Here is a 5,531-nt window from a genome sequence, read left to right on the forward strand (position 1 = left end):
TTTATCAGTGCCATTGTGAGTGGTTACTAAACGAATGGTTGCAAATCAAGGACTACCTGTACCAGGGGCAGGCAACCTTGGCTCTTTTATGACTTGTGGACTTCAACTCCCAGAATTCCTGAGCCAGCATGGCTCAGCTTGGAAACTCTCCCTTTCCCCTCAGCATGGCTGGCTCAGGAATTCTGGGAGTTGAAGTCCACGAGTCATAAAAGAGCCAAGGTTGCCTACCCCTGACCTGTACTATGTCCAGTTTGGGACATCATAGTTCAAAAAGAACCAGAACAAATTGGAGCATGTTCAGGGGACGCCTACCAAAATAGTAAAAGGCCTGAAAAACAGCTCAAAAAATTCTAAATATATCTGGGTAGGATCAGCCTAGAAAAGAAATAAATCTGAGGAGAGGTATGAGAGAAATCTTGAAATATCTGAAGGGCTCTCACACATATAAAAAGGAATGATTTTATTCTCTGGTAGCCAAGAGGGATGTTCCACTTGGGAACTGTTGTTATTTGTTGGGAAGCCTTGGCCAAACTGGCAACACATACAAATGCAATAAATAAAATAAAACCCGTTTTTACAGATGACACCCAAATAATTATGGCTAAGCCAGAATAATTACAGTTCTACCCAGTCATCACCAGCCTTAGATAATTAAATGCAACTCTCCCTCCAGATCTTGCAGCAAGGCATCACATACCCTTTAGTGCCAAAGAACTGTAAATCTCACCCATCGGGGTGTCTGCTCCATGAGGCAGTCAATTATATAAATGGTTCTAGCTGGGTGGTCTGTCCCACTTCTCTTTCCTTTCTCTCAGGCTAGCGATTCCAATGAAAGTCTCCATTTCTGGTCCTTTCAATGTGGTCAAGAAAGATGGCAGGCCAGCAGGAAAGGGCACAAATCAAAGGACAGCTTGTTCAATGGAAGAATAGTGGCCTGTTTGGAGGGCTATGTTGAGGGTCAATAAGGCAAAAGCTGGCAAGCACTCTCTCCATTAAAAGCTGCTACAGAGATGGGTGGTCGTTATTTTCATCATCATCGTCTTAATTTTAGCAGAACAGAGTAACAGAGTTGGATGGGACCTTGGAGGTCTTCTAGTCCAGGGATCTTCAACCTTGGCAACCTTAAGACTTGTGGACTTCAACTCCCAGAAGTCCTCAGCCAGCAAAGGAGACCCTAATCATTTCAGACAAATAGTTGTCCAGCCTCTTCTTGAAAACCTCCAGTGCTGGAAGCTGTTCCATTATAGGTAGTCCTCGACTTACAACAGTTTACTCAGTGACCGTTCGAAGTTACAACGGCACTGACATGCCCGTTTTTCACACTTACGAACGTTGCAGCATCCCCATGGTCAGGTGTATCAAAATTCAGAGGCTCGGCGACTGATTCATATTTCTGACGGTTGCAATGTCTCTGGGTCATGTGATCCCCCTTTTATGACCTTCTGACAAGCAAAGTCAGTGGGGAATCCAGATTCACTTAACAACCATGTTGCTAACTTAACAACTGCAGTGATTCACTTAACCACTGTGGCAAGAAAGATCATAAAATGGGGGAAAACTCCCTTAACCAATGTCCCACTTAGCAACAGAAATGTTGGGCTCAGCTGAGGTCATAATTTGAGGAGTACGTGATTTTTTTCTTACTGCAAGGAAATATCTCCTTAGTTCCAGGTTGCTTCTCTCTTTGGTTAGTGTCCATCCGTTGCTTCTTGTCCTGCCTTCAGGCACTTTGGAGAATAGCTTGACTCCCTCTTCTTTGTGGCAGCCCCTGAGATATTGGAACACTGCTATTATGTCACCCCTTGTCCTTCTTTTTATTAGACTAAGGCAGGGGTAGGCAACCTTGGCTCTTTTATGACTCGTGGACTTCAACTCCCAGAATTCCTGAGCCAGCCAAGCTGAGGGGAAAGGGAGAAGTTTCCAAGCTGAGCCATGCTGGCTCAGGAATTCTGGGAGTTGAAGTCCACGAGTCATAAAAGAGCCAACGTTGCCTACCCCTGGACTAAGACATGCCCAATTCCTGCAACCAATTTACCGGTAACTCTTTGGCAGGGAATGAAGATATTCAGAAATGGCCTGACTAAAGAAGAGTGTGTAAAACAGAGTTTTTCAAGATGGCAACTTTAAGATGTGTGGAGTTCAGCTCCCAGAATGCAGCAAATTTTATGACTGTCACAGGTTATGACCACGATGGTCATACTTTCCCAACAACAACAACCCTATGAAGTGATTTGGGTTAAGAGAGGGACTGGCCCAAAGTCACCCAGTTGGCTTTCATGGCTAAGGCAGGACTGGAACTCACAGTCTCCTGGTGATTGGCCCAAACTTATCTAGCTAGCTTTCCTGCCTAAGCCGGAACTAGAACTCACTGCTTCCTAGTTTGTTGTGTGATGCCTTAACCATTAGACCAAACTGGCTCTACATGTTGGGAACATTTAAGGCTCTGTCACCCAAACCACATTCTCAAGCTGGATGCCCAACAAACACAGTGAATTTCCAGACAAAAGGTGGCTCCTCCATCTCCCTATTCAATGAGCGGGCTGGGGATCCAATTCGTGCCAGCAACTTCAATCGCATTTGAAAGAAAAGCAGAGTTGCATTTCTGTTATATTGCCAGGTCTTTCAGCAATCAAAATCTCTCTCCCAGGAGATGGTTATTGCTCCGTCTCCAAGCTCTGTTCAAACCGGCTGCCCAGCCTCTTTCACGGGTTGGGACTTTGTTTAAATATTTAACTAGCAAGTTTCAAACCAAAACTGCTCGCTTTGAAATGAAAACGTGGCCTTGTTCTCCCCGAAACGGTCAGCAGGGATTGGAGACTCCGGGGTCACCGAGCTATAAAACAGCTGGAAATGATTTCAGCTCTTACAGAAAGGAAGCACCATTAAATCATCTTTTGGGGGAAGATTTATATTTTCTTCCTACTGACAGGACAGAGGATAAGCAAAGGTCAGGTCCCAAGCTAGCCAGTGTTTGCTATGCTATTCCTCCCAAGACAGGGCAAGCATGAGCCTGAAAGTTTGGAAGAATAAACCTTTGGTCCCGGTGACTGACTCAGATTGGATCCTGCAACATTATCCTGGGACACGGATATTTTCCTTCATTCGACACAGCAATCACTTATTACAGTTCATCTATCTATCTATCTATCTATCTATCTATCTATCTATCTATCTATCTATCTATCTATCTATCTATCTATCTATCTATCTATCTATCTATCTATCTATCTATCTATCATCTATCTATCTTGTCTGTCTGTCTGTCTGTCTGTCTATCTATCTATCTATCTATCTATCCAGCTATCCATCCATCCATCCATCCAGCTATCTAGCTAGCTATCAAATCTAGCTCTCTAGCTATCTAATCTAGCTATCTAATCTAGCTATCCAGCTATCTAACCTATCTATCTAGCTATCTAATCTCTCTATCTACCTATCTTAACTTATCTAATCTATCAATCTATCAATCTATCAATCCATCCATCCATCCATCCAGCTATCTAGCTAGCTATCCAATCTAGCTATCTAGCTATCTAATCTAGCTATCCAATCTAGCTATCTAGCTATCTAATCTAGCTATCCAATCTAGCTATCTAATCTAGCTATCTAGCTATCCGTCCGTCCGTCCATCCATCCATCCATCCATCTATCCATTTATCTATCCAGCTATCAATCTAGTTATCTATCTATCTATCTATCTATCTATCTATCTATCTATCTATCTATCTATCTATCTATCTATCTATCTATCTATCTATCTATCTATCTATCTATCTATCTATCTATCTATCTATCTATCTATCCAGCTATCAATCTAGTTATCTATCTAATATAGCTATCTATCCAGATATCCAATCTATCTATCTATCTATCTATCTATCTATCTATCTATCTATCTATCTATCTATCTATCTATCTATCTACCTACCTACCTACCTACCTACCTACCTACCTACCTACCTACCTAACAAGGTTTTAAAATTGGGCATGGTCATAGTGATCTACCTAACAACCACCTTACAACTATAATTCTGGGCTCAATTATGGTCATGAATTGAGGACTTCCTGTATTGCAACAGTCCCCAACCTTTGTGGCTCTGCAGACCAGCAGTGGCAGCAATGGGAGAGGGGGAGAGGTGCATACCCCTTGCGCAAATGGAACTTCATGTGCTTGCCTGCTGCTTGCGTGGCCTGGTTCCCAATGGGCCATGGCCCGGTACCGGGCAGCAGACAGGGGGTTGTGGACCCCTGCTGTATTGTATCTTCTTTTATGAAAGTCTGATGCCGTAACCTGTGACAAAGTCAAGTAAGTTAGAGTTTACTGATATTTCAAGCATAAAACCACTTTTAAAAATTATTTATTAATCTCTCTCCTATGAAACATCTCAGTGTGTCAAGATATCCCACATTTGAGGCCATAACGATCGGTTTGCAGAAAGAAAATAAAAGTTAATAATCCATCTGAAACTTTGCATATTTAAGGTCCTATATCTGGTTGTGCTAGGCCTGCCTGGACTCTGACCATAAAGGTTTGATCTAAGCCTCAACTACAAGGAATCAGCAATTCATTCTGGAGTGATCTCTTAACTGGCCTGTTATCTGCTTAAGGAAGTGTCAACTTTCAGACAGTTCATCATGCTTGAAGAAAATATCTCGAAAACATCACAGTGCACACAATCTCGTCAACAAAAGCTGAGTCAATATTGACTTTATGTGGTCCACACTTTGAGGCTGTATCAACAGCAAGGTTGCAAATCTATCCTAAGGGGTAATTGACTGATGATCCATTTGATGCATAGAATACATCTAGGACAGCGGTCCCCAATCTTTCTGGCTTGGCAGCCTGGCCGGGGGGGGGGGGTTGTGTGTGTGTGTGTGTGCACAGCTCCATTTGTGCGAGTGAAGCTTTGCACACAAGTGCCCATTGCACGCACACTTGCCCGCCTGCTGCTTGCGTGGCCCAGTTCCAAACGGTAGTGGCCCGTGGCCTGGGGGTTGGGGAATCCCTGATCTAGGAGATACACTACAATCATTGCTCTCTTAGGAATCATTTAACCATATAGATAAACAGGAAGGTAAAACAGAAAAGCTATTTTTACAGATATGGTATTTCTTTTTTCCTTGTCTAGGGGGAATAGCCAAGCAATATAATCTAGTGCAACAAACAGAAAATGACAAGTTTACGCTGCTTCATATTACACTATTTTTACTCATACGGTATTTCTTTTTTCCTTGTCTAGGGGGAATAGCCAAGCAATATAATCCTAATGGCAGGATTACCTTAACTCTAGTTTCTATTAGTTCCACCAAAAGGAACCTTTTAGAGCAGAAAAACAAGACAAAGTCCTTTAAATCAGTGTTACTCAAACTTGGCATCTTTAAGATGTCTGGTTTCCAACTCCCATAATACCCCAGCTGGTTGGGAAATCCTGGAAATTGAAGTCCAGGCATCTTAAAATTGCCAAGCTTGAGCCACACTGCTTTAAATAAATAATATGAAAGCATCCCTTACTTACTTACAACCTGAAGTT

The sequence above is a fragment of the Protobothrops mucrosquamatus genome, unplaced genomic scaffold, assembly GCF_001527695.2.
Source record: "Protobothrops mucrosquamatus isolate PMUCROS unplaced genomic scaffold, P.Mucros_1.0 scaffold3237, whole genome shotgun sequence".
NCBI lineage: Eukaryota > Metazoa > Chordata > Lepidosauria > Squamata > Viperidae > Protobothrops > Protobothrops mucrosquamatus.